The sequence below is a fragment of the Nannospalax galili genome, unplaced genomic scaffold (assembly GCF_000622305.1).
Source record: "Nannospalax galili isolate Female #2095 unplaced genomic scaffold, S.galili_v1.0 scaffold1087, whole genome shotgun sequence".
NCBI lineage: Eukaryota > Metazoa > Chordata > Mammalia > Rodentia > Spalacidae > Nannospalax > Nannospalax galili.
In genome coordinates this window covers 1,394,765-1,419,301 of record NW_008356845.1, presented here as the reverse complement: position 1 = coordinate 1,419,301, position 24,537 = coordinate 1,394,765, and the positions used below count along the sequence as shown (strand labels likewise).

The window sequence follows — 24,537 nt, the reverse complement described above, 5'->3', positions numbered from 1 at the left end:
TTTTGGATGACGCAGATACAGAGACATACAATATGTGGTAAAAATATTGTCTGCAAAGGTCTTTATTTTTTATTTTGTTGGTAGTGTTTATTACCACTTAAATTTTTTTCCTTTATGTAATCAAAGTAGTTTTCAACTTCTCTGACTTTTGAGTCATAACAAGACCAGCATACACATCCAGGATACTGAGGAGCACACTCATTTTTTTCCCCAAGTCTTGTGCCGTTTCCCATTTCATTGTTTGTTTCTGTATTTAGATCACTGATGATCTTAAATGTTATTTTATGTGCTTTGATGTATGAATCTAATTTTTTTATTTTCATAAATTGCTGATGAATGCCAGAGCATCATGAGGAGGCCATGCTTCCAAATATCTAAAGATTGATTATCAGAAGAAAGCAGAATATGAAGACTGAAAGTGATAAATCACAGTTAGAGAAGCGTTTGAGTTCTTTCAAAGAAGGAAATACATGGCAGTTAGCTTTGTCTTTATTAATTTCCCAAGCTTGTGACGTTGAGATCAAAATTGGAAGAGACAGAGTATGTAGCTTTCAGACAAATGGAAAGTCATAAAGCTGACAAAGAGGAAAAGGCGTTCATCTGAAAGAAACAGGAAAAGATGTCTCTAAAATGTGATAAAAATGGAAACAGTAAAATATACAAATTTAAAATAAAATAGAAACTATTTCTAGCAGTAAGAAATTCAGCCATGTCTCATTTACAACAGACCCAACTGAAATATAAGCTCACATTCATTTTAAAGTCACAGTATGGACGAAGTTACCCAGGCAAATAGCAACCTTTGAACTGCTGGTACAGCTCCAGCGACTGCCAGAACTGAATCAAGGAGACAGAAAATCACAGCTGTATAGTGACTATTCAGATAGTGGAATCATTATTACAAAATGTTCACAGGCCTTAGGGTCTGGTTAGTAGTACAGCACTATCCATTGTGATGCCCCTGGTTTTGACCCTAGCATCAAAAGAAAGGGGGGGGAGAGAGAGAGAGAGAGAGAGAGAGAGAGAGAGAGAGAGAGAAGGAAGAAAACAAGAAAGCAAGGGAGGGAGGGAAGGAGGGAAGGAGGGAAGGAGAGAGGGAGAGAAGGAGGGAGGGAGGGAGGATGAAAAGAAGGATGAAAGAAGGGAAAAAAGAGGAGAAAGCCTGAGTAAATATACAATGCCAGAAGACTACAAATTTCTTACTCAGTTCTGCCAATCATAAGAACAGAAACTTCCAATAATATGCAAAGCCTGTAATAAACAGAGTGAAATACTAATTTATTTTGTAAGACTAGCATAGCTTTGAGTTCAAAAACAGATGAGTTCAGTACATTAACTTTTATTTAAGTTTTGTAATTAGGGGTTAGAAAGATGGTTCAGCTGGATTAAGAGCACTAATTGTTCTTCTAGAGGACCCAGGTTTGGTTTCCATCACTCACATGGCAGCTAACAACTATATAACAACTATATAACTACAGTTCCAGGGGATTTGTCATCTTCTGGCCTCTGTGGGTATTGCATGCACGTGGTACTTCTACATATATGTAGGAAAAAATACTCATATACACAAAATAAAGATAAACAAATCAAAAAGAATTTACATATTTAAGATATTTGCTTAAGTTCAATAGTATAGAAAATAAAATACACCATCAATTTTTGGTTTACATGAATAATGCAATTTGTTTTAAATATTGTGCTGGACAGCTTTAGTGTCAACCTGACATGCCTGGGTTGAGGGAGTCTCAATTGGGGAATTGCCTTCATTGGACTGGCCTGTGGCCATGTCCATGGGGCATCTTCTTGATTGTTGAGTGATGTGGGAGGGCCCATCCCACTGTAAGTGGTGCCACCCCTGGGCAGGTGGGCCTATGTTGCATAAGAAAGCAGACTGAGCAGGGGCCAGGGGACCAAGCCAGTAACCAGCATTCCTTCATGGCCTGTGCTCCAACTCCTGCTTCCAGGTTCCTGCCCTGAGTTCCTACCTTGGGCTCCTGGATGAACTGTGACCCAGGAGATGTAAGCTAAACTAAATAAACCCTTTGTTCCCCAAGTTGGTATTGGTCAGAGTGTTTTGTCACAGCAATGAAGAAACAAACTAGGACAAATATTAAGCATGTTTAATATAATTCTTAAAAAGCGAAAGAGAAAAATAACACAATTATCCCATGCTGGCAGAAAAATTGCTCAAACATTTATCTTTCCTTTATTGTAAAAAAAGAACATTTTATATCAACCTGACCAAAGATATTTACAAAAACAAAAATAAGGTAGCAATGTCATTAAAATTGATAGTAAAACGCAGCACATAATGTATTTTCTTCAAAACCATGAATGAAATTTCACAGTCTTCACCATGTTGTGAAGTACTTAGTGTGAAAAAAGAAATAGAAGCAAAAGGTTTAGGAAATGGAGAGAGTAACTCAAAACTCATAATGTGAACCTAACTCAGTGGTCTATAGACAGCTACATTTTCATTAAAATGGATAAGGCAGTTCAGGAAATGGGAGGTAAAAACCTAGATTATAATCACACTTCATTTGTAATTATTATCAGGAAAATTCATAACATAATAAAGATGGTGTAGCAACAGAGTAGGAAGTGTCTAGAAAGAATGCTGAAATCAAAACATACAATTCTACTTAAGGAATGCTGCAGACCTGATTTAAAAAAATCACCAAATAAGACAATAAATGGTCATCTCAGCCACATTCTTGGATAAGTAAAAACAATGACAATACTTTGATTGTTTTAGGAAATAATCTGAATAATAATAAATAACCAAACCAGTTTTTTAAAATTAATTTATTTACATTATGTAATTTTATTTTTTGTGTATGAGTGCTTGGCCTGCATGTATGTAAGTGCACCCATGTTCTACAATGCCCACAGAGGTCAGAAGACAGCATTGGGTCCCTTGGAACTGGAATTTTGGACGGTTGTTGGTCACCATGTGGGTGCTGGGAACTGAACCCAAGTCCTCTGCAAGAGCAGCCAGTGTTCTTAACCTCTGATCCATCTCTCCAGCAGACCCCCACAACCAGATTTTTAAGGCTTCGAAAAGGATTGTGTTTTGAGTTCATTATATCATTGTCCTCATTTTTGTAATTTTTCAGAAACATTCAAATACATAATAGTTTTTATAATCTGCTGTCAATTTTGTTTTATTTTCACTAATTTTTATATGCACAGAGGCAAAGATATTTCTCACACACCTGGTTGGTGAAAAACAGATATTCAGCAGGGTTCACATGAACCATTGGCTGATGAGAGCTGGTGCTGGGGGAGTAGTGGTGGTGGAAGGTCTCATCTGCTGTCCATACCTGGCAGAATTCAGTCCAAACAAATGAACAGACCAAAAAGTAAAACAAACAAAACTTACGTGGCTTTAATTTGCAATTTCACAATTCATTTCAAATACATAGTGGGAAAAATAAACTTTCTACACAGTAGCTGTCAGGATTCTGTATTCATGCTGTTGGCATACACGCACTGATTCAACATGTTTCAAGTCCTAAGAGCCAAGTAACTGGAATCCTTCTACCGTATAGTAGATTATTTCTTTGAAGGGTTAACTTCAGTATTGATTAACAGACTGATCAGAAGAATGGTCAGTTTAAAATGAGTGTACCATTAAAAAAAAGAGACAGGGCAATAATAGGGGCATTGAGCAAATTGCATTCCCTATGCTTAAAAAAAAAAACGTTAGTAAAACAAAAGTGACACTGTACTAACTCTAAGTAGGTAAAGTAAGTGGGGTTTGTAAAATGATCTGCATTATACTTCTTTCCAGTCAATTTTTCAGTGCTTTAAAATATTTGTTTTTAAACTATTTGCATTTTTTATACATATTTTGCATTTGGCATTGTGCCTTATGTTTTAAAATGTTGTACATGGGGCTGGAGAGATGGCTCAGCAGTTAAGAACACTGACTGTTCTTGCAGAAGACCCAGGTTCAAATCCCAGAACCCACTTGGCAGCTAACAACTGGCTGTAACTCCAGTTCCAGGAGATCCAACAGCCTCTCTGTCCTCCGTGGGCATTGCATGACATGGGTGCACTTACCTACATGCAGGCAATACACGCATACACATAAAACAAAAATAATAAATAAAATAAAAAGAAAGTTGTACATAACTTTATGTAAGTGCTTAAAAGCATCCTACATGCAGGCAATACATGCATACACATAAAATAAAAATAATAAATAAAATAAAAAGGAAGTTGTACATAACTTTATGTAAGTGCTTAAAAGCATGATTGTTGCTTTCCTCATTGTCAAAACCAGGCAATCATCTTCTTTTCAATACTTACTTCATTGCTCATATTTGAGAATCTGTTATAATGCTCATCCTTTGTTATTAGGATTTTTTTCTTGTGTTTTATGAGCAACATGAGATCGCAATCTCCCCCACCTTAAATCACATTAATTTGTAACACTTGGGGTCATCCAAAGTAAGACACCACCTCCAAGTTGTGAAATTCTAAGATTTTTCAGAAAAATCACAGTGTGGAACTGTTTCCAAGTTGGATAATGACAACAGGATTCATGCAAAAGGGAATGCAAACTATATCTCCTGCTGGGATGAAGGAGGAAAACATCCTGTAATTTACATAAAATCAAGCCAAAATGTATTTCTTTGAAACAGAATTGCCAGAATTTATTCCTCTCTCTTCTAAGGTCTCTTAAGTTTACAATGAAACTGAAAGTTGCTATAAGCAACTGCTTTGAGCTTCACAGACTTTTCAATTTATTCTAAAACTTGGATGTGTCAGGAGCAATTAAACCATGGTCTTGGGGTATAAAGAATAAACATCAATCAACTTCTGAAACATATTCACTTAGCATATTTTACTAAATGGATTTTTAACTAGGATACAATTTTACTTGCATAAAAATCTTATTACAGTAGAAAAGAATGGAGCAGGGTTATAAGGGCTCATGTTGTTGTTACAAAGCAGGATCTATTCTGATGAGCCACATTTGTGAATCATAGTAAACAAGTAAAAGAGTTCTAGAAACTACATGGAAATGCACAGGCTGCTTCCTTTTATTAGGTAAGGAAGTGTTACATTTAAAATTTAAAAAAGAAAGATCTGAGGAAGCAGATGCTCCTTGGGTGAAGAAGCCAACACACTTTCCCTCTTTCTCATTTTAAATACAACTACCTGATTCCTACCTATAAAATAAACACAAACACTGATTTGAACTTTGGGCAATATTTTTAATGAGAATGATGAAAATACACATCTTTATTCTGTCCTTAATCACTAGAAAATGTCTTCCATCTTTCACAATTAAGTTTAACATCATAGCTATCGATTTTGTAGATACTTTCTATAAAACTGAGGAAATTTTGACTCCATTTTATTTTCTGAAATTTTTTTATGGAAAGAAATACTGAATTTTTTTGAACACTGTTGCTTCGATCAGTGATTACCCAATGTCTCATCTTTAGCCTGCTAATACTGCTAACATAGTTGGCTGTAATTATCTGCAAATATTGCATAATCTTTGCATACTGAGTATTGGCCTCACATTGCTGTTTTATATGGGCCTATATTTGATAACTTTTACCTGCAAGAACACTGTTATCAAAGAAGGTCACATTATAAATCATAGAGCTTCATCATAACATTTTATGGAGAGAGGATACCAAACAATCTATTAAACAAAAGAAGTCTTCTTCCTTACTTCTTGCTTTTCAAAGGCTTCTATATGCAAGAGAAAGTTTGTGGAAAGGAAAAAAAAATCCTAGAAACCCATTTAATATCCCACATAATACAAGGTAGAACCAGCAGGTGGTCACACACTTGCTGTTCATCACTCTTCCTGGGCAGGAAATGTTATAGGAGATAATTTCAGTATGCAAAAGTCAATTAATTTCTACATGCTAACAGGGAATAATAAAAAGAATATCTAATTAATTGAACAAAATTCAGAAAAAAATATTCCATTTAAAATATCGTGAAAATTATAAAATACTTAGGAAGAAATTTGAGCAGAGAAACTCTGACTTGCCTTGTGTAGAACATTGTTGAAAGAAATGAAGACACTCTTAGTGCATGGAGAGCTATCCCTTCTTTGGAGCTGCCCAGGGCCTTGATGTCATCAAGGGTCTATTTCCCATATAGGTATAAATACTCTAATCAGTTCCTATCAAAATCCCAACTATCTTTTTGAAAGAAATCGATAAATTTAATGTCGAATGTACATAAAAAGTGTTAGAGACCCAAACAGTTGAAATAATCTTGAAAGAAAAAAGTAGGGCTTTCCTTTCCTGATTTCAAAACTTACTACAAAGTCAGAGTAACCAAGACAGTATAATATTAAATGTAGCTCAATGGAACAGACTTGAGTTTAAATAATACTCTTACATTTATGTGAACTTGAAATGGGGAGAAAGAGGGTCCCCTAAAGGGTTCTTAGTCTCATTCATAAAAGAATTTAAGATTAGACACAAAGAGAAGCTTTTTCAGTTTTATTAGAATCTTAAAGAAAAATCCTCAGGGCAGGCGAGCTGGTAATCTTGGCAGCTGCCTTGAGTGAACTATCTCAGCTAAACTAATCTAGCCTAAGTTACTCCATTTTGCCCAAAGCAGCCATTTCAGGAAAAGTGCCCTTTACCCTACTTATGAAAGATACCTAGAAGTGAGAAGCAACTTTGAATTCCAAGAAAGGGCCTGACCGCATGCCACAGGGCATTGTAATCTAGGCCAGGCCCGCAGTTGACTAACCACTTATCTCGCTTCTGTAAACCTGCTTCGGTTATCCAAGCCCAAGTCCGTGCAATAACTGGTGGTTGATTGGTAAATTCGAAGTTTGCTATGTTCAAATTTTGCTGCGTTGAATAAACCTGATTGGCTCACCTGTTCTGCATTCTGTATTCCCATAAATATTCTGGCCGGCTGGTGTTTGAGGCTACTTCTATTCCCAACATAGACAGCCTGGTTGGCCGTAATAAAACTTTACCTTGCTGCTTTCAATTAAGTGGTTTTGGTGATTTTTATTCAGAATCCGGCATATAACACTGAGGCGGTGAATGCTGGGAAGAAGCAAAGAAAACCATGAAGCAATGCAGGTTTAGAGCCTGTATGGAGGTCAGACACGTGGCTGACTCACAGCCACATGTCTGGGAGAAGGAAGCTTTAGAGAAAAAGTGAAGAAACACAAAATGTAGGGGCAGTCTGAAGCCTTAAAGAAAGCTTGTTTACAAAGAAAGGCATGAAGAAGAAAAGGAAAAGTTATGTTTTCCTGAAGAGTTCAGGAAAGCAGACAGACTTCTGGAGACCTACATGCCTGTGGCCGGTTTGGAAGTTCTGCTGGAGTCTGAGCTAGTTCCAGGCAGAAAACAGTCATTATCTTAACACACAAGGTATTCCACCCATTTATTTAGCATAACTTAAGGTGAAGCTGCCTTCCTGGAGTGGTTCTATCACCAGGTAATTGACCAGTGAGACTGGAAAAGTGTGTCCTCCAACAGATAGACTAGACATTTTTTTATAGTCTGGACCAGTTCAATTTATGGGGTTTATTGATACTCTAACAAACTGATTTTCAAGAAGATGACATGACAATTTATTCAAGAAAAAATTCTGGTCTTTTTGATAAAATTAATTAAGGTTCCTGCCTCAATTCATGGTTAAAAATGAAAAACTCTAAATGAGTCATAAACTTCCATTAAGAGGAAAAATTATGAAACTCAAAGAAAGTAACATGGATGTCTGTAAAAGGGAGTTTGACACTCATTTCTTAGATTTGACACTATCCATAATGAGAACAGCACAAGAGGAAACAACTGGATTCCTTCCAAATTAAGAATTTGTATACATCAAAGGACAAAATCAAGAATAAGATAATACAACCCAAAAATGAGTGAAAATATTTGAAAATTATACATCGGGTATGAAATTTTTATTTAGAATATTCATTTAGAATATATGGAATATTCTTCCAACTCTGCCTTATTTAATAGAGTGATTAAAGAATTCTAGTAGATACTTCTGAAAAGTTTATATACAATAGTAGTTAAGCACATGAAAACATGTTTAAGATCATTAGTGTTTATTGAAATATAATCAAGTCTTTAATAAAATTTTGTTTCACATACATACAGATGACTGAAGTAAGAAAATTTAATATAAATAATGGAGATGTGTATAAATTACAACTCCCTGCATCTCTGGCAGGGTTACAAAATGGTGCAACCACTTCATAAAATGTTCAGCAGCTTCTAGAAAATGACAACTATAGTTAATGGACTTGTTACAGTTTTTTATAAAACATTTATACACTCTGTAATTGGCATTTTTCCTAACAGGCATAAAGTAAAATCAGCTGAGTTCTTTCAGCTGGCTAAGGCATTAAAAAGTATCATTTTCATACAAGACAGTATTATCCACCAGTTAAAATGAAGTACTGGTAGGAGCTTTTGACAGATCTTATAAACATGCTAAGTGCAAAAAATGAAAGTTTCAAAGATCAACTAATATGTGACTAAATAAATCATATGTTATGATTTATGTCCAGAACAGGCATATGATACAAACAGAAAGAAGGTCAGTATTTGCTAAAGGTTAAGGGAAGAACATGCCTAATAGTTATTCTAAAATGTTTTGGGTTTTTGTTTTTTTTTTAATTTGTTTGTTTGTTTGTTTTTGGTTTGGTTTGAAGATAATATGTTCTAAAATTAGATAGTGCCAATGGTCATATGATTCTGTGAACATAAAGAAACATGCTGAGTTATATGCATCATGTAAAAATCATCTATAGTATGTAAAGAATGTGAAAATAAGTTTTGATAATTTCAAATCAAGAAACCCGAGAAGACTACATTTTCAGTTAGAGACACAGAAAATTCAAGGAAGAACCAACTGAAACTTCTAGAAAAGAACACAGAGGTTGTGATTTAAAGTACTTTTGATAGGGCTAATAGATTTGATTTGGAAAAGAAATGGTTAGCCCATTCAAAGATATGAGAATATTATACACATTAGCATATTCAGAGTAAAACACCTGAAGCTATGAATACAGCTTTTGTCCTAATTAGCTTTCCTGTTGCTGTGATAAATACTCTGCCCAAAACTAACTTGGGGAGGAAAGGGTATATTTATTTCATCTTACACTTCCAAGGCATAGTCCGTCTATCAGGGAAGTCAGACAGGAACTTGAGAAAGGACCTGAAGCGGAGACCATGGAGAAACGCTGTTTGTTGGTTTGTCTGTCTAGCCTGGGCTCAGTCTGCTTCCTTGAACAACTTAGGATCACCTGCTCAGGGGTGGCAGCATCCGCAGAGGGTTGGGCATCCCACATTACTCAACAAGTCTCACAAACATGCCCGTAGGCCAGTTCCTTAGAGGATATTCCCCCATTGAGGTCCCTCTTCCCAGGTGTGTCAAGTTGATAACTGAAGCTGTCCATCACAGTGTTTAGTAAGTTCTGAAATAAACTGAATCACTTCACTGTACATGTAATTGAAAATTGAAGTCCCTCCTCTCCTGAAAAGTGAGTGTGGTAAAATTTGAAAAAATAAAGACTGAAATATTTCTAAATATTTAATTATAGAAAAAGAATTGTGTATGTGTGTATATTTGTGTGTGCATATGTTCCTGTGGGGTGTATATGAGTGTGTGTGTGTGTGTGTGTGTGTGTGTGTGTGTGTAATCCAGAGATCAATCATGAAGCTATCATTCACCTTGTTGTTTTAGAGAGGGTCTCTCACTGACCTAGAGCTCATGGAGGAGGCTAGGCCACCTGGCCAGTGGGTCCCAGGGATCCGCCCTTCTCCCCTTCCTCAGTTCTGGGGTTACAAACATGTGCCACCATGCCTGGCTTTTTCATATGAGTTCTAGAGATCAAAGTCAGGTCCCCATGCTTGTATAACAAGTACTTTACCAACTGAGCTATCTCCCCAGGATAGAAAACAAAAAAAATCTTGCAAGAAGACACTATGCACAGAAGAATTGGATTGTGGGTAAAAGTGGACTTGGTGCTGAAAATGAGGCCAGAGCTCCTAGTTGCAGCGTCTTTAAACACACAGCATGAAAAACAAAACTCTGTCACTGACAAAGGTAGTTTACTTGGCCAAAGTGTAGTCATGCCCCTAAACCCCTTTTTAGACCCTTTTGTGAAGTAAATAAGTCTCATCAAAGAATCCTATTTAGACAAATGGCAAACTGACCCTTTACATTTGATCACCTTCATCATCTGTTCTGTGAAGTGCTTCGTCCTTCATCATTCCTAGGTTATGCCTAATTATCATGTGTGGTCTTCAGTCAGAACATTATCAGATCACTGTAGGCAGAATCCTCACTCCTCCAGCTTCCTTGTAACTCTGTCCATGACCCTTACCATGCTTCTTGGCTAAATGTGTCCTCCTGTGCACATGCTGCACTCAGAGTTGAGCATAGTACTTCCCCATGTCTGAAAGACACCATTGTGGTATATCAGCATGGTCCTGGATGAAATCTGGTTTTAGTAAGTGTCACTGAGTAACTTTTGACCTACTGTCATTCTAGAATTTATTCAAAAAGAAATATCTTTCAAAGGAACTTAAGAAATAAAAACTTTCAAAGAACTCTGGAAGATTCATCACCAGCAGACCTATAAGAAATGTCTAATAAATTCAGTCAAAGAAAAGGTAAAAGAAACAAGTGCAAATGTACAGAGTATCAAACCCAGCCATGTTGCTAGCAAAACACTCTTTCTATGATCACATGGGTACTCTTCATGGAAAACAGTAGGCAACACGGAAGTATTATTACTTCTTTGGAGGGACAGGGAGTTGGGGTAACAAAAACTAGCTAGCCAATAAACAAGCAATATTGACATTAATCGTTCAGAATCCCCCATACTAAAGGTTGTAACCTTAGGCTGATTAAGCCAAACAGGATTCTGTTACTCAGAGGCTCTGAGTATGGACAGAGAACTGGTTTCATAACTAGAATTAGTTTTTATTTTGATATCAGGCACCTGTGGCCAAGCAGTCTGACTTTCAGGGAAAAGCTTCACATAAACATGTGAGACACTTCAGGGAGGTCACTTCTACATGCCACAGTCTGCCCACCCTTTCCAGATGTCTCTTCTTCCTCTTCATGCTGTTCTTCCTCTTCCAGTCTCCCATTATCTTCACCGTCGTCTTCATCCCAGCTCTTGCCTTGCTCTTCTGAACCTGTTTCTTGACCTTTGTCCTTCTTCACTTGCTCAGACGCTTCCTTCTGGCCTTTCAGCTCCTGCCTGTATGTTTTCAGAGCTTCTTCCAACAGGGTAACGAGATCTCTTCCATGGCCACTAGAGCATCACTGGCACCGCATGTCTCGTGCTTCCCTTTCACTGCCAAGTTGTTAGCACCGGATGTGGTGTACAGCACTACAGCATGAAGGTGCTGGCGGCATGGGAGATGGTGCTCTGGGCCTTCTTAGAGATGCCAATCCTGGTAATTATGGTGTTGGGCAGATTTAGTTCCTCAGGTTCTCATTGCTGAAGGAGGGGCAGGAGGAATCAGAAGGTAAGGAGAAGGGCTGTGAGCTGTCATCCTCTAGACACAACACTGTCATTGCAATCATGAGCTCAAAGCAGCTGCTGTTACTTGAACAGGGCCAGCACAAGGATGGCCCTATCACAGTTAAGAATGGAGGAAAGGACTCATGGGGTCCAACCCCTTACTTTTGAACTGTAGGCTATTGATAGATTCTGGAAGAGGGAGAGTCACTGTCTTCAGTGGTACACTCACTGCTGAGCACAGCAGGCTCCAACAGGAAGCTCCAAACTCATGATCATGCAGAGAGTCCTAGTTAAATTTAATGAGTCACAACACAAAACAAAGGACAGGAATATGAGGAAGAGATTTGCAAGGAAGCCAGAGGGTAGACAGGAATGAGAAGGAGTTAAGAGAGGGCAGGCTGAGAGTAACCGATATATAATATACACACTCATGAAACTGTCAAGCACAAATTAATTAACGCAAAGCAAGTTATCAGTGATATTCAACAAGGTAGAGATAATCATAATAATGTTCAGGTAATCTAAGAGAGATCAGAAGTTCGGTTCTGATATGGATATTGGAACAAATACCAGAAATATAATACAGAAAATAGGAAAGTATGTTAAGGCCTATCCAATCAAGTCTGTGTACCTAGATGTCCCTTGGTGTGAATTCATCCTCTGTAACCCAATCAGCCTACATAGTGTCACTCCCTTAAAGAAAACCAGCTCTCTCTCTCACCTAGCAGTGATCAGCTATCAGTGGTTTTTCAGGTAAGGTCATGGCTTTTTATCCATTTCCACAGTTCTACGCTGGGATTTTTGTCTGGTTTGAGTTCACATGAGTCTTGTGCATCCTGTCACCATTTCTATAAGTTCATATCAGCAAGTTCCCAGAAGCCTGGAAAACTGTGTCCTTGTGGTCCTCCACCACCCCTGGTTCTTACAGTTTTCTGCCCCCTCTTCCTCAATGAGACCTTTACAAACTGATTTGAAGATTTATATGGCAAAGTAAAGGTTCTACATTAGCCAAGCCAGTCTAAAAAGGACAAAGTAAAAGGCTCGTGGTATGCACTTACTCAGAAATCTCCAGTAATCAAGATAGTGTGGAATAGGTAGAAAGATTGGCATATCTGTAAGACAGAAAAGAGACTTCAGAAACAGACCTGGAATTACGTAGTCAGTACATCTGTGACAAAGTTGGTAAGTCATAAAGTGAAGTGGAATATACCCTTTAAACAAACTTTGCTCAAACAATTGTGTGCATAAAGGAAAACCCAGAGGATTCTTATGCCACAAGAAAATTAACTTGAGGTAGACCATGACTTCAATGTAAGAGCAAAAATTGCCAAACTTTCAGAAAACAAATGTAGGAAAAAAAAAATCTGTGAGTTAGCATCTGGAAAGACATCCTCAGTCTGACCAAATACTCATAAATAGGATTATTTATGAAAAGACATTACAATCTAAATGAACTAAACCTCATCAAAGTTATGAACTTGCATTTTTTCAAAGAAAATGTTAAGAAAATAAAAAGACAAACAGCCATGTGGGAAAAACAGTTTCTAAAACACATATTAATATATGAGGCCATTTTATAACTCAGCAATAAAACATATAAGTGGAAAAATATCAAACTATGATAACACACACTTCTCCAAATAAAATATGCAAGGTATAACTCAGAAAATAAACTATTCTAAATATCATTAATCTTCAGAAAAATATACATTAAAAAATCTAACATATCACTACGAACTCATTCGAATGATTTAACCTGTAGTATTTTTCTTACCCTGCACAAGAAATTGAAAACAGAGCAACCAGAACACTCATACATGGTTGACAGGATGGTAAAATGCAGTAGCTATGGAAACACACTTGTCAGCATCCCAGGCATCATATTCATATCACATGATCCCAGCATTCCGATCCTAGATATTTTCCTAAGAAGAAAACATAACCCAAATTCCCATCTCTACAACAACTTACATGTAAATATTTGTAGTGGCTTCTCTTCACCACTGTCAACAATTCGAAAGCTCTCAATAGCCCTCTGCTTTGGAACAAGTAATAAACTATGGTACATCCATAACAAGTGAATACCAACAAACCATAAACATTGTGAACAGCTGATACAGTCACATGGATGAAAGCCAGCTGAGTTGTGCTCAATGAAAAAGTGATGCTCCAAGACTATACAACGTACAATTCCACTTATGTACTGTTTTAGCATCACTTCAATTGTTGTGATAGAAACCCAGACCAAAAGGAAGAAAGGGGAGGGAAGGTTTTATTTTGGCTTACTATTTTAGGTCACAGTCCATCAATGACAGGAAGAGAGGAAAGAACTCAAGGCGGCCTGATTGCTCTTCCATGCAGCTTCATGACCAGGAGCAGTGTGGCAGGAAGCATGGAGGATGGTGCCTGCTGCTTGGTAGACAGTGTACACTCATCTAGCTTTCTTCCACAGTTCAGGACCACCTGTCTATGGTATGGTGCTGTCTACAGGGAGCTGGGTCCTCTTACATCAGTTAATAATCAAGACAAAATCCCAGAGACATGGCTATAGGCCAATCTGGTCTAGAAAACTCAATTGAGATGCTCTTCACAGATAAATCTTGGTTGTGGCAAGTTGACAGTTAAAGCTAGCCAGACTATATGCTATTATTGAGAATGCAGAATTGTTGAAAGAGGCAGAGAAAATTGGGGCCAGAATCTAAGGGTTGGATGGAAGTGCTGACCTCAAACTTGCACAGGGGAATTTGGAGGTCACTATAATGGCACCATGTCTTGATTCTTGTGTTGCTTACCTATGTGTATCTAATTTGCAAAAATTCTAGAACTTTCTACCAAAAAGTGACTTTTTTTTAGTGTATGTAAAGCATATATTAAACAGGGGCTGGAAAGATGGCTCAGCAGTTAAGAACACTGACTCTTCTTGCAGAAGACTCAGGTTCGAATGCCAGCACCCACATGGCAGCTGACAACTGTCTGTAACTCCAGTTCCAGGGGATGCGACAGCCTCTTCTGTCTTCCGCAGGCATTGCACAACATGGGTGCACTTACCTACATGCAGGCAATACATACATACACATAACATTTTTTAAAAAAGCATATATTAAAGAGAAATTGGAAAAATTATCTTTCCAAATCACATCTTGGTTACTTTTCATGAATGTGACCTTTAAATACCCAGGAGTCATTGGTCAATCAGCTATGATTATACAGAAGTTGTTGCAGGAGAATTTTTTTCTTGTTGATTATGTAGATGGATTTTTTTTCCTTTTCTTATGTAAGTCACTGAGAGATATGGACCATGGCTGGAGAGTACAGATGGTTGGCGTACATCAGGGCTCAAGTTAGTAGAGCCTGCCTGATGTTCTCCCTCCTAAGTGGTAAAGGAAAATGAGTTTCGGTCTTATGCCATTGATTGTACACCTTTGTATACCTGGCTGACCCTGGTTTTTCAATTTTATCTTGAAGGAACCCTTGAAGCCGTTGTTCAGAGAGCAGACGAATTTAGTGAGACACTTGAGGTCCTACTGTTTACGTCCATCTGGTTTCTAAGAAACACCTTTTGCAGCTGCTTGCTCTTGCATTTCCTGTACTGTGCCCTACTCTCCTCTACTTTAATTAAGATAAGCCCCTGGACTATGTAGACATTTATCAAAAATTCACATCTATGGACATCCCCTCTTCATGACTTTTATAGCTGTACTCTTAAATATAATTTTATAAAATTTTGAGGGAGAGCCTACTCAATTTCAGATGTACTTAAAGCACATTCTTTTGCTTAAATCTTTCCTTAAAATTCCCCCAAATTAATTTAATATATATAGCATTTTTCTTCCATTTGCTTATTTTTACACTTATTCGCCTTTTTGCGAATTGCAAAATAACTTTTATCCCCAATGGCAAAGCTAAACATGGAATAATCATTTAAATTGTTTTCCCTTAATGCTTTTTTTTAACTAACTCATTTTCTCTTCTTTTAAATTTCTGCTACTTATCTTTATTTAGCCTAATTTCTTGTTCTTTCAAACGCAATATACTCTCATAACTTTATCTTTTTAATTTCTTGGATGGCAATAGTTTGCAACTTTTATTTAATTGCATTGTTTTTTGTTTTTGTTTTTGTTTTTGTTTTTTTCTTTTTTGGACAGAATCCCATGTAGCTCAGGCTAGCATCAAACTTGCTATGGATGAGGATAAACTTTAACTCCAGATCCTCCTACAGCAACATTCTGAGTGCTGACATTAATAGGTCTTTGCTTCTACAAAGCCTTTGTCTTTTTTTCTATCCTACATGTTTTTCTCAGATGTTTACCTATTTGTTTATTTTTTTTCTTGTAGGTTTTGCCACTGACATTATCTCCCCTGCTGACTTTTATTCTTTCCTAATCTTATAGCATGATTCTTGTGATACTATTCAATAATTTTTATTTATTATTTTTATTTTTGTGTGTAGGTAAGTGCACCCTTGTTATAACCATGCTGGTAGAGGTCAGAAGAGGGCATCAGAGCACCTCAAACTGGACTTTATTAGCTATCATGTGGGTACTGAGAACCAAACACAGGTCCTCTTCAAGAGCAGTAGGAGCTCTTAACCACTGAGCTATCTCTCCAGCCCATTTATTTCACTTTAACTTGGAAAACTCTGAACACAAAAAAAGCTATCACAATCATGAGGAAAATTAACCTTATGTGGAACTAAACAACTATGTATCACAACTAAACAACTAAAGTATCACAATCATGAGGAAAATTAACCTAATGTGGAACTAAACAACTATGACCTCAGTATCACTTTGTTCTGTGTGGTAGATGAGTAAGTACTAGCAAATGTATTTGACAAGAACTTTATGTACTGTTAATAATAAGTATGCTTCTTAATATTTGTAGAAGCAGCAGGATCACAAAGCAGATGCTCTCAGGAATCAGGTGGGAGTATCAGGGAAGGCACAAAGTTTCCAAGTCTTGATAGAAGGTGTTTTTTCATTCTGTTTTAAAAATATTTCATTTAATATTCATACACTAATATAAAACATTTTGATCATATTCACTCTGCAATTCCTCTCCTATCATTCCATACTCTCCCCTCTCAACTTCATGTACTCATTATTTTTTTAAATACCCACTGAGACCATCTAGTGCTGTCTGTATGGCATGGGTGTGGGACAATCTCCTGCAGCATGGGTAACCTCTCAGGGCCCACATCCCTGAAGAACACTGACTCTCCATCCCCCAACAGCTCCTCAGGTGAGGTGAGAATTCATGAGTTCCTTCACCATCCGCCCATGCTAGGATCTTGGCTGGCTTGATCTTGCACAGGTTTTGTACCTGCAGTCCCAGCTGCTGAGTTAGTGTGTGCAACTTCGTATGGGCTACATAGTATGACCCTGTCTCAAAAGAGGAAGAGAATAATGATCTTCAATTTATCTGTGAAAATAAAACATTGAGATTTCAAAAAGCAACTTTAAGATTTTCTAAATATTTGTCTTAAGTGTCTTAGAGTACTTTTGTAAAATATGTTATAGATTTTTGTAACAATAATGTACATGTAATGACTATAAACTTTCTTTTAATCATAAGGTGTTCTCTGTGAAATATTCAGAAGCATAACAACACACAGGAAATTTCAAGTGGCTTTTTTTTTCTTGATAGCTGGAATGCAGCTTTTCTTGATGCAGTTGGCATGAAATCAGCTCAACTGTGAACTTAAGAGAGTCCAAGTGTTTGTATCTGTATTGTACACCTGTAAAGTAAAATATGTAGTTTCTATCAAAACAGCCATGTTGGGGCTGAATATGTGTAGTACAATTCAAGAAAAACAATCTAAAGTTGATGTTTATAAGGAGTAAAATTTGTAAATGATTTTCAAATTCAACTGTGTGTCAATAAAATATTTACTTGGCATCAAAAGTAAAGCGATAACAGCTAGGGAGCTGGAGTTGTCACACCTACCTAGACATTTGTTCCCAACACTACAGATATCCCAGTGACAGCTGTAATCATGATAGCGTTACAGATAAAGGGCTGGCTGTCAACATTTTGATTAAATTATCAACAATTCCAGAACTGATTCCTTGTTGGACAGGACTTGAAATGTAAGCATTCTGACTTGAGAACCAAGCCTTTTCCTTTACTTCTAGCACACTGTGTCTTCTATGCAAATCCATCTTACAATGAGCAAATAAGTAGCTCTGCAAGTCAAATTCTCGAGTGAAGACATTGGCAAGAGGGCTGGATACATCACTCAGAGGTCAAGAGCACTTCCTGTTCTTCAGAGGACTTGAGTTCTGTTCTTGGCATCCACACTGGGTGATTTACAGCCATGGTTCACAACTGGTTGCAACTCCATTGACAGGGGCTCTGACACCCACCACTGGCACCTGCACACAGGGGCAAACAATCACATACACACACAGACACTCCTGTCCACACACACAAATAAACATTAAAAACGCTGGCAGCAAAAATCACCAAAATAGACAATCTGAGAGGTTACAGGAAAGTTAACAAACATGTGCAAACGATGAGACAGAATATGAAATAAATGAATTAACAGTCAGTTGCTAAGTTTATATCTTCTATGAGAAATGTATAAATTGTGAAAATAATAATAAGGTGGAATTTGGAACAGCAGCATTGATGTAGTGAGACTTTACAGATGAAGGTCTGGGGCAGGATGGAGATGCAGATGTTTAGAGGACAGGAACGCAGGAACTAGAGGGCTGAATGGAGATGGGCTCTCTGAAGAAGCCGTAATAGAAGAACAAGCAATGCAGCTTGGGGAAGTTAAGTTGGAAAGGGAGAAAAGATGCGATCCAAGAAGGTCAGATGGAGTAAAGGCAGACACTGAATTGCCACAAAAAGCCTAGCAAAGTCCCTTGGTATCATGCAGTATGCAAATTTCCCGTTCCTGAGGATGACCTCATGTCTGTGGCTGCATGGCCACTCTTGCCTTCCCTGAGTGTTTTCACAGTTCCTACTCAAGTTTATGGAATCATTGTACATTTCCCAGATAGCTTAATCACTTTCTCTTCTTCTGGCATGCTACTTACCTGGTAACTATTTTTCTATTCTGTTTGTAAGGTAACTGTGTGTTGTGGTGCCACATTAAAGAAAAGCTTCATTCTTGGAGTCATTTAAACCAAAAGTGATCTCAATAAGTTCTGAGGTATTCAGATTTCTCTTAGAACTTTTCTTTCAGAATTGGGTGTTGAAAATAGTGGAGTGGGCTGGAGAGATGGTTCAGCGGTTAAGAACACCGGCTGTTCTTGCAGAAGACCCGGGTTCGTATCCCAGCACCCACATGGCAGCTAACAACTGTCCGTAACTCCAGTTCCAGGGGATCCGACAGCCTCTTCTGTCCTCCGCAGGCATTGCACGACATGGGCACACATACCTACATGCAGGCAATACACGCATACACATAAAATAAAAACAATAAAATTAAAAAAAAATAGTGGAGCAGAAGAACAGTAAGGCTTCTTGTCATATTTATTGAACATCAAATCAAGCATGGTATGGGAAAGGCATGAGAAATCTTTTATAGAGGAAAACGTTGTTTTTTTCTGACCCTAGTAACTCAGAACAGCATATAAACCTTGTCATTGACAAATGTCATTAACCTATGGCCAAATATTTCCTCCAACATTTGTGGGAGACACGCTGTTTTCAATGTCATCAATGTTTACAGTGAGGCAGTCTTAGGTCTAATGATCACATCTGATTCATATACACAGTGTTGTGAGTCAGGGGAACAACTTAGTCACAAAGGAAGTAGAGAACAAGGTAGATGAGTGGTACGTGTTCAGCTTATCTTGTAAGAGTTAATTACATTGTGATTCCAAATTATTATAAGGTTGATTACATTATTATTTTAAAATGCCAGCCAATTCTGAACAAACTGAATATATTACATGTAAACAGAAGGGGTGCATAGTTCTAAATGTTCTCAAAACATATGATTAAGTTTGTTTATAAGACTGTGCAAAAATTCAATTTGTACATGCTTGTTACAAAGGGTCATTGCCAGAAAGTCATTCTCACAGCTCTGGGGCTGTTACCTACCAAAGTAGAAGCTGAACGAATGAAGGTGCATTGGACTGGCACGATTGTTTTCTATTCTTGAAATACCCCAATACACGGCTTTAAACAGAGTATCCTTGCAGTATTCCTGTCTTTGTCAAAAACAGACTGTCTTCCAAAGGTCCTCCTGCCAGTGTTGCCTGTCCATGATGGGGACTTTTCCTCTGTTTGCATTCTTTGCAAATCTTGGCTCCCTTCCCATCTTTCCTGAGAGAGAGAGAGAGAGAGAGAGAGAGAGAGAGAGAGAGCCCTTTCTTTCTTCTTGCTTAATTTTCTCCTCTTCTTCACTGATGTCCTTATCTCCTGGGGCATAGCATTTCTTTTGTCAAGTGATAATTATGGGTAAAACTTACAGAAGGATGCCACCATAAGCTATTTTTCTTCCTTTATCTTTTATAAATTGGTGGAAAATAATTGTAAGTTTTCCTTTCCTAGACTGGACATGCATTCGATTACTGGAGTGTAAATGATTATGCTGAACATCAATTCTATTCTATAGTGAGGTCTGAAGACATTCTAGAACAGGATATTTACTCTCTGAGGCCTATTGTAGAGTAGATAACTCTGAGGAATCCTCAGCATTCCACAAAGCACAGTACTTACATCAATGTTTTGGGGAGATTTCCTACAGTTACATAACTGCGTTGTCAGACCCAGCTTTCTGACCTTGGTCAGGAGCAATCCAAATGCCATAGGAGGTCGGAGTCAACATAGTGAATCACAGAATCACCTTAACCTTAGGTGAACTCACATTCACTTTGGTTAAGTGTCACAGAGGCAATTAGGAACAGTAATCAAAGGTATCCCAAAGCTCGAAACCTTGGGCTTTATTTAAAAGCACTCTAATAACACCACCTCCTGTCACTCCAGAAGATACAGATTTGGACTAACACTACTGCTGGCAACACTGGAGAGCAGAGCTCAAAAACATCATTCCTAGTCAGAGCTTCCCAGGCAGTGGAACACTTAATTTACACACTGAAAGTTTCCCAACATGACAATGAACACAAATCACCAGAATCTAGCAAATCCCAAGCTTGTAGCAATAGGAATCGTTTGCTTTGCAAATGATAACATAGCTTCTTAATGAGGGGACTACTATCACTGCCATTTCCTCTTTCACATATTTTGAATTGTGTGTGAGAGACACGGGTCCTATATGAATCATTGGTAATTACAGGCATGATAGTGCTGCTTACAGAGATTTTCAGCTTTACAATCTTTTTGAACAGTTTTAGGAAGAGAGATCAATATTTCTGCCTATTTACATAAAGTTTGAGGCACGAGGCAATCGATTTGAAATGTTAAACTGACAACAGGATATGTAGCTTGAAAACAGGAAGAGAGGTATATGCTGAGGCTATTTCATATCATTCATTCATCATTAAATATGTTTTCAATTCCTAATATGAAGAAAAGCAGCTTAATGTGAAAAGTGACTTCTATCAATTCAATGAATAGGAATTTGCTGGGAAAAAAAAAGAAAAAAAAACCTTCAGAATTGAAGGCAATGATAGCACAGGACAGTTCTGGGTAAAGAGAGACAAAAGAAGCAATGTGGAATGAAAACAGAGCTTCACTGGATAAATGCAAATCAGGCTGTGAAACCCAGACAAATGCAGATGGAAGATGCTTAAGTAGAAGAGGAAGGATGCAGTACTCTAAGAGAAGAAACACATTTCATTTTCAGGCTAGAGGACATGCAGAACACACGCTGTAATGAGGTTCACATTTTTTTTTAGAGTTTAGAAGCAAGGGATAAGTGAAAGAAAACCATTGAGTGCAGAATTAGAATTATGATAAGGAAACGACGAGGTATCAAGGCAATGAACGAGGAAGGGTGACGCTGGTGCGGCAGGCCAGTTTGAGCAGGATGCTGTTATCTTAGCCTTGCATCACTATGACAGATTCCCGAGACAGTTGAAATGAGGGAGATTGTATTTTGGTCCATGGTTTCAGAGTTTTCAATTTGAAATTGAATGGCCCCTTGTTTCTGGATGTGCGATAAGGTAGAGCATCCTGGCTGAAGAGTGTGGCCCAACAGGCCTGGTTGCCTCATTGCAGGCAGAAAGCAGAGTACACCGCAGACAGGAAAGGCCAGGAAAGATAGACCCATAACCTATTTCCTCTCACTGGCCCCATCTCCTAACTCTCCACATTGAAGCCAGCCATGGATTAAATCACTGATTAGATCACAGCTTTCAAGACCCAATCATCTCTGGCCATATCCTCTTAGATACATGAAGGGGTATGTTTTGATAGTATCCTAGGCAACCCTCAATCAAATCAAGCTGATAATTGTGATTAATCATCATAAGCTTGATCTTTGGAAGCCTAGTTGATAGTTACTCTTCATCGTCAAATTGGCTGGATTTAGAATTATCTAGGAATCAACATGCCTGGGTTTTCTGCGATATCATTTCCAGAGAGGATGAATTGAGATGGCTAACGGCCGCACTTAGAAAGAGCATCGCCTTCCACAGGGTGGAAGGATGCCCAAGAAACAAACAGCCTTTGCTTCTCTCTGAGCTATAGCCGCACACTGTTGCCACCATCTTCCTGAGACACCAGACTCCAGCTTCTTCAGTTTCCCAAAGTGGACCCAAATCTGAGACTTCTCAGGAAACTACCATAATTTCTTCACTGGCTTTAGACTGCTGAGACAGCCTGCCTGTGGACCAAGCAGCTCAGGGTTCTCAGGCTCCCTAGTTTGCAGACAAGCCATTGTTGGTCGCTTCAGCACCTACTGCACCAGCCAAACTTCTAAGTCCCCCTTTCATAACGCTGTATGAAAAGATTCAAACAGAACTCTAAAAAGACAATGTCAAAATGTCTATCATAGTTGAAGGGGAAAGAAAAATCTTCCATGACATAAATAGGCTGAAAGAATTCATGTCTACAAAACCAGCCCTTCAGAGAGTTGTTGAAGCAATACAAAGAGCTGAAGAAAGAACAACTACACACAAGGGGTGACAGAAAGACATTCAATGAAGGTTAAACTGTAGAAATGCACAACTATATCAAGAATGTGAACAGAAATAAAAATGACAGGATTCAATACACATCTTTCTTTAATAACTTTAAATATCAATGGATTGAATGCCCCAGTAAAAAGATACAGATTAGTTGAATGAATTAAGACACAAAACCCATCTTTTTGTTGTTTGCAAGGAACTCATCTCACTTTCAAGGACAGGCACTACATTAAGGTGAAAGGATGGAAAAAATATACCAAGCAAATGGTATTAAGGAAAAAGCAGGCTTTGCAATTCTAATATATGATAAAATAGACTTCAAGCTAAAACTAACAAGAAGAGACAAAGAGGGCCACTTCATTCTGATCAAAGGAACAATAAACCAAGAAGATATTAAAATAATGAACATATATTCACCAAACTCTGGTGCACCCAACTTCATAAAATCAGTACTATGGGACTTAACACCCAGATTAATCCCAACTCATTAATATTGGGGGCCTTCAATACCCCATTGTCATCATTAGATAGATCAACAGGACAGAGAATTAACAGAAAGACATCTGAATTTAAAAATGCCATATATCAAATGGGCCTAACAAATATCTACCAAATAGTCCACCCAGGCACCACAGAATATACTTTCTATTCAGCACCCTATGGAACCTTCTCCAAAATCAACCATATACTGAGGCACAAAACAAACCTCAACAAATACAAAAAGATTGAAACAATTGCATGCATTGTAACAGACCACAATGCTTAAATAAAGCTTAAAATCAACACCAGAAGAAACCCCAGTAACCACATGATCACATGGAGATTAAACAACGTGCTCCTGAATGATGAATGGGTCAAAGGAGAAATAAAAGTATTCCTGGAACTCAATGAAAACGACAATACAATACGACAAAACCTCTGGGACACATTTAAAGCAGTCCTTAGAGGGACGTTTATAGCTCTAAGAGCCTACATTAAGATATTGGAAAGAACACAAATAAATGACCTAACATTGCAACTCAAGACACTTGTAAAACAACAGTAAATGAAGCCCAAAACCAGCAGACAAGAATAACAAAAAACAGACAAGAAATTAATGAAATAGAAACAAAGAAAACAATACAAAGAATCAATTAATCCAAGAGCTGGTTTTGAGAAGATAAACAAGATTGATAGAGCACTAGCCCAGTTAACCAAAAGAAGGAAATAGCATCTCCAAGTCAACAAAATCAGAAATGAAAGGGGAAACATCACAACAGACACCAAAAAGATCCAAAACGTTATAAGGGAATACTTTAAAAACCTATATGCTACTAAATTTGAAAACCTAAAAGAAATGGACGGGTACCAAAAAGCCTGGGAAACACCAAAACTAAACCAAGAAGAGATTAACAGCTTAAATAGACCCATAACACATAAGGAAATTGAAACAGTAATACAAAACTTCCTGACTAAAAAAAGCCCAGGACCATATGGATTTACAGCAGAATTCTACCAGACAGTTGAAAAGGATCTACATCCAATGCTACTTAATTTATTCAAAAAGATAGAAATGGAGGGAGAACTTCCAAATTCCTTCTATGAAGCCAGCATCACTCTAATACCAAAGCCAGGTAAAGATATAACCAAAAAAGAAAACTATAGACCCATATCCTTAATGAATATAGATGCAAAAATTCTCAACAAAATACTTGGAAACCGCATACAGACATACATCAAAAAGATCATCCACCATGATCAAATTGGCTTTATTCCAGAGGTACAGGGATGGTTCAACATATGTAAGTCAATAAACATCATAAATCATAATAAATGTGCTCAAAGACAGGAACTGCATGGTCATCTCAATAGGTGCAGAGAAGGCCTTTGACAAAATTCAACATGCATTTATGTTCAAAGTCCTAAAGGGAACTGGACTGGAGGGAACATACCTCAACATAATTAAAGCTATATACAACAAACCCACAGCCAACATCATTCTAA

At 37.7% G+C, this 24,537-nt stretch overlaps 1 pseudogene; it reads right to left on the bottom strand.

Moving 5' to 3' along the window:
- Positions 1-11,007: 11,007 nt before the first annotated feature.
- The window catches only part of LOC103751352, a 17,595-nt pseudogene continuing 4,065 nt past the window's right edge, over positions 11,008-24,537 (bottom strand).